The sequence below is a fragment of the Carassius carassius genome, chromosome 31 (assembly GCF_963082965.1).
Source record: "Carassius carassius chromosome 31, fCarCar2.1, whole genome shotgun sequence".
NCBI lineage: Eukaryota > Metazoa > Chordata > Actinopteri > Cypriniformes > Cyprinidae > Carassius > Carassius carassius.
The window spans coordinates 7,293,199-7,305,028 of NC_081785.1; positions in this window are offsets into that span (position 1 = coordinate 7,293,199).

Below are 11,830 nucleotides of genomic sequence, written 5' to 3' on the forward strand. Positions count from 1 at the left end.
CATCATAAAGTCATAGAGGACATGCAATACATGAACATATCAGTGGTTATTTCTCTGAAGAGAAAAAGGGTATATTAATTATATAATGAATGGGAAAATAATAAATACAAAAATAAAGCAAATCAAAAAATGAAACCATGAAATATGAGATCAAATAATGTAGAAATCGCTGATTTGCTACTTTCAGATGTCCACAGCTCGTCTGAATATTTGTCTGAATGGGTCAAACTAGTGTAAATCGATGGACTGATTACAAAATAAAAAACATAGATTAAAAATTAAGTAGAAAGTATTGCATTATTTTTATGGAAAACATAATTTTAAATTGTACATTTATCGAATGTGAAATTTTTCAATATATATTTTTTAAAATATTTATAAACATTTAGAAATGTTAAATATCATCATATGCGATAGGATTTTAATAACAGCAGCAGATAATCATGAGAACTTCATTGGAAATTTTGCAGTGGATTTAATGTGGCTTTATACAGGAAGCATTAAGTTCATTACATTTCTTTTATTGCCTTGACGTATCTAGTAGACTGTTAATGTGTTCCTCTTGGTTGATTGTACATGTGCAAGCAGCGTCCCGAGGATAAGAACATCAAATCACTGGGATTGCCGTGCTGTGAAAGAATTTAAAAGTACTGGGGTCCCAGTCTTATAATTGGGTATCGATGGCCAATTATTCTCTCAATTTCATTGTTTTTCCACTTGGACAATCTGGTGGAACTCTAAGACAACCTAATTATAACCCCTGCTGAGGAGGCCGGCCCTGAGCAAGGTTTCATAACTGTCTCAACTTTCTCATCCACTGCAAACTTTCACAAGGGCATGACACTGATACTAATCACACCAAGCCAGTAAGACAGTGCTGAAGTGAAGAGTTAATCATGGTATTAACATTACCACAAATCATTTAATGTTATTTTTTTTCTCTCCAAATGGAACTTGCCGTCTTGTACAGCAGTAAAAAAGTTTTCGGGTAATCTACGCACAGGCTGTTTGTTGCGGATTAAAATATTAGGACATATTAAAATATATTTGGGGGGCGAGCAGACCTAAAATGCCATGTTGTTGTTTTTTTTTTTTTTTTTTTTCAAACAACCTGATCCACTTGAATGAATTTTTATTTCCAATCCAACATAACAAGAAAACAGTTATCTTACCTTGCTTGTCAACCAAACAACCAATCAACATGTTTTGTTAGTGCCTAACATTATTTTGGAGAGATCCTTTGACACAACTCTGGATAGTTGCTAGTGAAGGGCTAGAAAAGCGTTTTCCTTCTTTATTAATGTCCTCCTGATGGAATCAAGAAAAAAAAATACTTCATACACATTCTCCAACCTCAATTTATACTCCTAATCTGAATAGTGATCATTGACCCTGGAGCTGCCGGCATTGCCCCTGCCCAGTGCGAAGAGCAATATTTTAGACCAGAGAACAGGTGGACACCAGCCATGGGAGACGGTTCAACTGGCTTGCCCACAAACAGGGGTCAGGGAGGGCCACACGTCACATAAATCAATCTGACGTGTTCACCCAGGCCTGCACTGGCACAGGCCAACCCGCGGCCCGAGCCCCATGCCCACTGAGCTACTGGCTGTGCCGCTATTTTAATGCATGGTTCAGGGGTGCATTTGGAACGGGTCAGCTGACTTTGATCCAGGGCCTGGCTGAAGAGACTTCAGGTGCCTTCTGGTTTCACAGATATCATGCCAGTGGTATGAGTTACGCTGCAGGGGAATAGGGCTCTCTGAAAGAGATCCTGGTGGGCAGCAGAATGAATGTGCAATGGCATGTGCAGTTCAGGACGTCAGTCACTGCAGATTCTCATCTCATGTACACACTTCGGATACCTAAGATTTTTCTTTATGACATGTAAGCATTATTATTTCTCAAATTAAATGAGGGGAATTGGTTCAAACTTATTATCTTACATCCTGCAAGTTAAAAGCATTGAAATTTTGCATCAAAATCAGGTAGGGCATGTTGATACAGATTTCATATGTTGATAATCGCATACAATTTAGCATAATATGAAAAAGTTTATTTATAATAGAATTACAGAATATATTGTTTATTTATTTACACAATAACGGAATATATATGTATATACTGTGCACTCACCGGCCACTTTATTAGGTACACCAATTGCTTGATAACATCTAAAAAAAAAATCTACTGTGATTTTCACGCACAACCATCACTAGGGTTTACAGAGAATGGTCCGAAAAAGTGAAAATATCTATTGAGCAGCAGTTGTGTGGACGAAAATGTCTTGTTGATGTCAGAGGTCAGAGGAGAATGGGCAGACTGGTTAGAGATGATAGAAAGGCAATAGTAACTCAAATAACTACTCGTTATAACCAAGGTATGCAGAATACCATCTCTATATGCACAACACATTGAACCCTAAAGCAGATAGGCTAAAGCAGCAGAAGCCCACACCAGGTGCCGCTCCTGTCAGCTAAGAACAGGAAACAGAGGCTGCAATTTGCACAGGCTCACCAAAATTGGGCAATAGAAGATTTGAAAAACGTTGCCTGGTCATGAGTCTCGATATCTGCTGCGACATTCAGATGGTAGGGTCAGAATTTGGCATAAAGAACATGAAAGCATGGATCCATCCTGCCTTGTCTCAATGGTTCAGGCTGCTGCTGGTGGTGTAATGGTGTGGGGGATATTTTCTTGGCACACTTTGGGCCCCTTAGTACCAGCTGAGCATTGTTTAAATGCCACAGCCTACCTGAGTATTGTTGCAGACCATGTCCATCTCTTTATGACTACAGTGTAGCCATCTTCTGATCTGTTACAAAGCTCAAATCATCTCAGACTGGTTTCTTGAACATGACAATGAGGTCACTTTACTCAAATGGCCTCCACAGTCATCAGATCTCAATCCAATGGAGCACCTTTGGGATGTGGTGGAATGGGAGATTCACATCATGGATGTGTAGCCAACAAATCTGCAGCAACTGTGTGATGATATCATGTTATCTCAGCTTATCTCAGTTAATTCTCAGCACATAGAGACTCTTTCACCTAGATATCACACTATAGAGACTGTGTCTGTTCCCCGAACTAGAAAATACAAAAAACGTCCAAACCAAGTTAAGATTAACAATTTAATTGAGGTTCAACAAATAAAAAACAGAAGCAATATGGATAAACAAATGATAAAGCTTGGCTTATTGAATATCAGATCCCTTTCTACGAAAACACTTTTTGTAAATAATATGATCACTGATCATAATATAGATGTACTCTGTTTGACAGAAACCTGGCTAAAACCTGATGATTACATTATTTTAAATGAGTCCACCCCCCAAGATTACTGTTATAAACATGAGCCACGTCTAAAAGGCAAAGGTGGAGGTGTTGCTTCAATTTATAACAACGTTTTCAGGATTTCTCAGAGGGCAGGCTACAAGTATAACTCGTTTGAAGTAATGGTACTTCATATAACATTATCCAAAGAAACAAATGTTAATGATAAATCCCCTGTTATGTTTGTACTGGCTACTGTATACAGGCCACCAGGGCACCATACAGACTTTATTAAAGAGTTTGGTGATTTTACATCCGAGTTAGTTCTGGCTGCAGATAAAGTTTTAATAGTTGGTGATTTTAATATCCATGTTGATAATGAAAACGATGCATTGGGATCAGCATTTATAGACATTCTGAACTCTATTGGTGTTAGACAACACGTTTCGGGACCTACTCATTGTCGAAATCATACTCTAGATTTAATACTGTCACATGGAATTGATGTTGATGGTGTTGAAATTATTCAGCCAAGTGATGATATCTCAGATCATTATTTAGTTCTTTGCAAAATTCATATAGCCAAAATTGTAAATTCTACTTCTTGTTACAAGTATGGAAGAACCATCACTTCTAACACAAAATACTGCTTTTTAAGTTATCTTCCTGATGTATCCAAATTCCTTAGCATATCCAAAACCTCAGAACAACTTGATGATGTAACAGAAACTATGGACTCTCTCTTTTCTAGCACTGTAAATAAAGTTGCTCCTTTACGCTTAAGGAAGGTTAAGGAAAACAGTTTGACACCATGGTATAATGAGCATACTCGCACCCTAAAGAGAGCAGCCCGAAAAATGGAGCGCAGCTGGAGGAAAACAAAACTAGAGGTATTTCGTATTGCTTGGCGGGAAAGTAACATATCCTACAGAAAAGCATTAAAAACTGCTAGATCCGATTACTTTTCTTCTCTTTTAGAAGAAAACAAACATAACCCCAGGTATTTATTCAATACAGTGGCTAAATTAACGAAAAATAAAGCCTCAACAAGTGTTGACATTTCCCAACACCACAGCAGTAATGACTTTATGAACTACTTTACTTCTAAAATTGATACTATTAGAGATAAAATTGCAACCATTCAGCCGTCAGCTACAGTATCACATCAGACAGTGCACTATAGACCCCCTGAGAAACAGTTCCACTCATTCTCTACCATAGGAGAGGAAGAATTGTATAAACTTGTTAAATAATCTAAACCAACAACATGTATGTTAGACCCTATACCATCTAAGCTCCTGAAAGAGGTGCTTCCAGAAGTCATAGATCCTCTTCTGACTATTATTAATTCCTCATTGTCATTAGGACATGTCCCCAAAACCTTCAAACTGGCTGTTATTAAGCCTCTCATCAAAAAACCACAACTTGACCCCAAAGAACTAGTTAATTATAGACCAATCTCGAATCTCCCTTTTCTGTCCAAGATACTAGAAAAGGTGGTATCCACACAATTATATTCCTTCTTAGAGAAAAATGGTATATGTGAGGATTTCCAGTCAGGATTTAGACCGTATCATAGTACTGAGACTGCTCTTCTTAGAGTTACAAATGATCTGCTCTTATCATCTGATCGTGGGTGTATCTCTCTATTAGTTTTATTGGATCTTAGTGCTGCGTTTGACACAATTGACCACAACATTCTTTTGCATAGACTTGAATACTTTGTTGGCATCAGTGGAAGTGCATTAGCATGGTTTAAATCGTACTTATATGACCGCCATCAGTTCGTAGCAGTGAATGAAGATGTATCCTATCGATCACAAGTGCAGTATGGAGTACCTCAAGGCTCAGTACTAGGGCCGCTACTCTTCACGCTTTATATGTTACCCTTGGGAGATATCATCAGGAAACATGGTGTTAGCTTTCACTGTTATGCTGATGATACTCAGCTCTATATTTCTTCGCAGCCCGGTGAAACACACCAATTTGAAAAACTAATGGATTGCATAGTCGATATAAAAAACTGGATGACGAGTAATTTCTTACTGCTAAATTCTGAAAAAAAAAGAGGTGTTAATTATAGGACCTAAAAACTCTGCTTGTAATAACCTAGAACACTGTCTAAGACTCGATGGTTGCTCTGTCAATTCTTCGTCATCAGTTAGGAACCTAGGTGTGCTACTTGATCGCAATCTTTCCTTAGAAAGCCACGTTTCTAGCATTTGTAAAACTGCATTTTTCCATCTCAAAAATATATCTAAATTACGGCCTATGCTCTCAATGTCAAATGCAGAAATGTTAATCCATGCATTTATGACCTCCAGGTTAGATTATTGTAATGCTTTATTGGGTGGTTGTTCTGCACGCTTAGTAAACAAACTACAGTTAGTCCAAAATGCAGCAGCAAGAGTTCTTACTAGAACCAGGAAGTATGACCATATTAGCCCGGTCCTGTCAACACTGCACTGGCTCCCTATCAAGCATCGCATAGATTTTAAAATATTGCTTATTACTTATAAAGCCCTGAATGGTTTAGCACCTCAGTATTTGAATGAGCTCCTTTTACATTATAACCCTCTACGTCCGCTACGTTCTCAAAACTCAGGCAATTTGATAATACCTAGAATATCAAAATCAACTGCAGGCGGCAGATCCTTTTCCTATTTGGCGCCCAAACTCTGGAATAACCTACCTAACATTGTTCGGGAGGCAGACACACTCTTGCAGTTTAAATCTAGATTAAAGACCCATCTCTTTAACCTGGCATACACATAACATACTAATATGCTTTTATTATCCAAATCCGTTAAAGGATTTTTAGGCTGAGGGTCACTGCAGTCACCCGGATCCAGTACGTATCCAGACCAGATGGTGGATCAGCACCTAGAAAGGACCTCTACATCCCTGAAAGACAGCGGAGACCAGGACAACTAGAGCCCCAGATACAGATCCCCTGTAAAGACCTTGTCTCAGAGGAGCACCAGGACAAGACCACAGGAAACAGATGATTCTTCTGCACAATCTGACTTTGCTGCAGCCTGGAATTGAACTACTGGTTTCGTCTGGTCAGAGGAGAACTGGCCCCCCAACTGAGCCTGGTTTCTCCCAAGGTTTTTTTCTCCATTCTGTCACCGATGGAGTTTCGGTTCCTTGCCGCTGTCGCCTCTGGCTTGCTTAGTTGGGGACACTTCATCTACAGCGATATCGTTGACTTGATTGCAAATAAATGCACAGACACTATTTAACTGAACAGAGATGACATAACTGAATCCAATGATGAACTGCCTTTAACTATCATTTTTGCATTATTGACACTGTTTTCCTAATGAATGTTGTTCAGTTGCTTTGACGCAATGTATTTTGTTTAAAGCGCTATATAAATAAAGGTGACATTGACATTGACATGTTGGACCAAAATCTCTGAGGAATGTTTCTAAAACCTTTTTGAATCTATGCCACAAAGATTTAAGGCAGTTCTGAAGGCAAAAGGGTCCAACCCGGTACTAGCAAGGTGTACCTAATAAAGTGGCCAGTGAGTGTATATATATATATATATATATATATATATGTATTTATAAAATAAAAAAAAAATAGAATATCTCCTAAGGAAAAGGAAAACAAATGAGAGAAATTTGAAGTCTGCATGTCAAGATAATGTCAAATTTGGTCAAAATTCTTATGGGCTTTCAACTTTTCTTTTTGGTTATGTTATTTGTGCTTGCATTGAAGTTTTTCATATTTTCTTTCAAATAATTCATTAATGGCTTGCTAATCTCAAGAGTGGATAATAGGACTTAATTCCAACTAAATAATTTATACAAGTGCTACTGTAACTAACCCTTATTAAATGAATAACTCCTGCCAATAGACCGTGGTTATCTATCTTTTAAAAAGTTGAGGGAACACCTGAGAATTCTGCAAGAAATAGGAATAATTCCTCAAAAAGCAAATTGCCTGGCTGAACTAGAAGGATTAAAAGTAATTTTAATTTCCCAAACATTCGGTTTCCGAGTGCTGTTGTCTGTAAAAAGATGATAAAATACTCAATGCCCCCTGTCTCATATCTTCAACAATAGTCAATCAGACCAGCCGTTTTACTCAACCACCAAAGAAGCTTCATATCAGAAATTAACTTACAGTTCTCTGAAGCCTAAATGAACATATGCACAAGGGCACTTTGAGGGTTACTCTCCACCAACTGTCGCCCGTATGATATTTGATGGAAAATTTCATAAAGTTTGCTCTAGGTCATGGACAGCACAAAAAACATAGACAGTTTGTTGTAAACTGTTGATTATGCATAACGTGTTCAGAAGGGTTTTTGGCAGAGATAAAAACCGCCCAAATGTTCATGAAGATAAAGAATGTGTAACTTTTATTCTCACTGTAGTATTTTTGCTGCCGCCACCATGTCATGGAGAGGTTGTTTCGTTGTGAAAGCGAAATTACTTTGTTTGGCCTTCCAAAAGAGGACACAGCTAGAAATCAGTGGTTATGTTGTATTTACAATGACAAACAAAGGCTGTTTCTATAAAGTGGGGTAATTCCACCTTTGCAAGCACAGTCTGGTGCTTCTGACTCACAGTCTTTAAGGAAGCTATATTTTCATATTTAAAAAATTTGCCACTGATGTTTCAATTAATTTTGAGCAGTGTAGAGTAGCACTTGTTTGTGGTTTCTCCGATCACAAATGCAGACATGGTTTTATGTTTACACAGCGTGATACACAACGCAAGGTGTTAAAAAGCGAGTATAAGTCATTATAATCTGTAATTATGTCCCCACTGGATGCAACAAATGCCTTGTTTATAATAGGTTTTATTGGTTTGGTCTCAGCACGGGACACACGGCCTCACAGTATGGTAAGGAGCATAAACATTTTTTGTCACACCCTTGATGTATATGGCCAATCACAATGCACTGGATAGCTGGCCAATCAGAGCACACCTCGCTTTTCAGAACGATGAGCTTTTAAAGAATTGACGAGTTTCAGAAAGGCAGGGCATAGACGAGCAACAATAATGTACTGTATCTGTAAAATATTGTGTTTTTTAACCTTAAACTGCATAAACACATTGCATTACACCAAATACACAAAATAATGTTATTTTTAGCAATGTCATATGACAAAGTTAATTTTTTGCTAAGTCTTCATTTATTTAAAGGTAAGGTCAAAACATGTTTTAGATACGGATATGGTATCTGTATATAGAGCTGAATAATGACATTATTATCTTTGTAGAACTGCTTTTAAAGTATAATATATATATATATATATATATATATATATATATATATATATATATATATATATATATATATTTGTCTCATATTTGATGAAGTCTGCATTATTAAAGTTATTTTACTGTTTATTACTGTGATGCTGCTTTGAAACAATCTATATTGTATAAAGCACTATATAAATAAAGGTGACTTGGAGTTAAATCCAACCATTAAATCAAAAGTATAAATGTCAGTGTTTTGTCATGCTGCAACACTAAATATGTTGTATAACAACATATTTAGTTAAATGCTGCTGTTCATCACTGTTCTCAATAATTCTCAAAAAAATGTAAGCACTGTATTCATAGTAAATTCAATATCTTAATGTTATATTAATATTAATAAAAAAAATATTAATTATATAAAATTAAATACTTCCCTGTAAATATCATCACTGGATCTATATAACTTGTCGGTTTAGCTTACTTTTGTTTTTTTAAAGGGCAGCATGACTGTAGATTTACACTTATTATAATATAATATGAGACATTTGAGTATATTTAGCAACACCAGTGATAATTCATGACTTTCTCCATTTGGAGATTTAACCAGGAATCTTTGTTGAGCATTAACCTCTATGCCACAATATCCAACCACATTCACCTGGATGAAAACCAAGAATTCAAGTGAAAACCTCAAACATAGTCTCAAGCACAGGTATCTGAAAGCTGATCAGTGGTGGTCACAAACAGTCCTCAAATACAGTAACTCTTTACAAAAAACTGTCCCAAATATTAAGGCAAAAAGCATTTGCAGATGCTAAACGAATCCAATGCATTTTCCAAACAATATTTTCTCGCCCCACAAATATGCATGTTTATCCTGTCATCACTGAGATCTCAATATGTATGCACACTTCTGGCAAATTAAATCCCGTGTCACTTTCCTAGCTTTGGGATGTGAGAAGCGAGATTATCCTGGGGGCTTTCAATTCCATGCCACTGACCTTACTCTGGCCTCTTGAGTAAGAGGCCTCATGCCATTAGTGCGACGGAAAGGCTTTTAAAGGAAATCTAATCTCGTCTGCATCTGATCTGTCCACTTCAGAGTAGAGGAACCTGGACTGGGTATTACAGCAAACATCCTCTGCTGCTGTATCCCTTTCTTCAGCGTTCAATATTCCCTCTTCACTGTAGGACCCATTTCTGTAACAAACTCCCTGCAACTGGTCTGACCAGCGGCTGTAATTTCACTCAGAACACTTGCCCTCCAAACCCGATGTACAGCAGCACTCGACTGTATCCACACGCTCACCTGAGCACAACACAGACACCAGTGTTTAGGAACATGTCTCTGTTTTGTTCATGGTAATTGTGGGTAAAGTCTTTTGCTGACAGGTTGCGGTGAGAGGTATTACCTGAGATCATCCCACATTCAGTACCTGCAGAGGCTCAAAACATAAACCACAAATCCTTTTGGATGTAGACATTGGTGATTTATAGATCGTTTAACCTATGATCTAAATCTATAAATTAATTATGAATTTAGCAGATTTGATCAAGTCATGTCTGTTCTGATTTACATAGTATTTAGTAATACTATGTGGAGCAAACCTGATTCAGCAATGAATTCATATTACAATATCACACTGACATGAGCTTATCAGGATCAATACAGTATATGAAAAAAAAAAACAGGTATGCATATTATGGATATTGTGAGAGCAATATAAAGTTATTCATAGTTCATAATACATCTATTATAATGCAGGGCATTCCAGTACCATTTTATTTCTGTTGTAAAAAAAAAAAGAAGAAAAGAAAACGGAATATCTGTTGTGATTTAAAGTACTTTTATAAAGACACTCAGACAATAAATAAATAAATAAAACCTTTCAGAATATCTTTTACAGAATTATTTACGCAAAGACGGAATCTATGGAAGGCATTTTCTGCCAAATTTAAATAAATAAATGAAATGATTAAAATTAAAACCAGATTAACGATTTCATTACAGAAAACTGTACACAAAATATGTGACAAAATTGAGAATGAAATTAAATGATTTCATTTTCACCGTGACATACCTGTCAAATTGAAAAATAAAATAACATATAATTTGCATGCAGGTTGTCTTTGAAAATGAAAACGAAAATGAAAACAGTGAAATAAAAGAGGAATTAAAATGACAAGTAAAGTTTACATTTAAATTTGAATTTTGTCACTATTATTGCGTGAGCGTTAATAAAGAGCTTTGTAAAAACTGTATGTGTAGTTTCTTTTTCACGTTTGGCTTTTCATTTTAATATTGGCAGTCTTGCCTCGAGACTGTATTGAAAATGAAATGTGAAATCACCAATTGCATTTTATTTTTCAATTGGACAGGTATGTCACCGTGAAAATGAAATCATTTAATTTCATTCTCAATTTTGTCACATATTTTGCGTACAGTTTTATGTAATGAAATCGTTAATCTGGTTTTAATTTTAATTGTAATCATTTCATTTATTTATTTAAATTTGGCAGAAAATGCCTTCCATAGGAATCCAGCACTTAGGAAATCCAAAGATAAATTTTTCTGATGTATAAATCATCATATCGTCTTCTGGATGGGGTGTTAAAGAGTAAGACAAACCAACAAATTTTGGAAAAAATAAAATACAAATAAATCATCATATCAACTGATAACACTTACTGATGTTTGTGCTTTTTCCCTCCCAAAATAATATCACTGGGTTTTGTTGAAAATAATAATAGTTTGTCACGCGGCTCGAAGCATCGCAAGAATGGACACCCAAGAGGAGAACATCTCTATCACGGGACGGGCTCACCCAACAACTACAACAGCTAAGAGTTCCCACTGCGCCGCCCACACCGCCAGTTCAGCCCTCTCTAGATGGATATGCTGGTGAACCAGAGTTTTGCAGAGCATTTTTTTACCCGATATTCTATGCACTTTTCATTACAGCCACAGATGTTCGATCAGGAACAGTCCAAGGTGGCGTTTGTGTTGACGCTGTTATCGGGCAAAGCGGCTCTCTGGGGAACGGCGGTGTGGGAGAATCAAGACTCATGCTGCGCCTCATTCCAGGCACTCTCCGAGGAGATGAAGAGGGTCTTCGATCGTGCGGTGGCGGGTAGGGAGGCGGCCAGACTACTCGCCAATCTCCGCCAAGGTAACGGCTCGGTGTCGGAATATTCGATCCAGTTCCGCACCCTGGCTGCAGAGTGCGATGGAACGAGGAGGCGCAGTGGGACAGATTCCTGCATGGGTTGGCTGACCGTGTCCAGAGGGAGATTTATATGCTGGACCTTCCTACCAGTCTCAATGG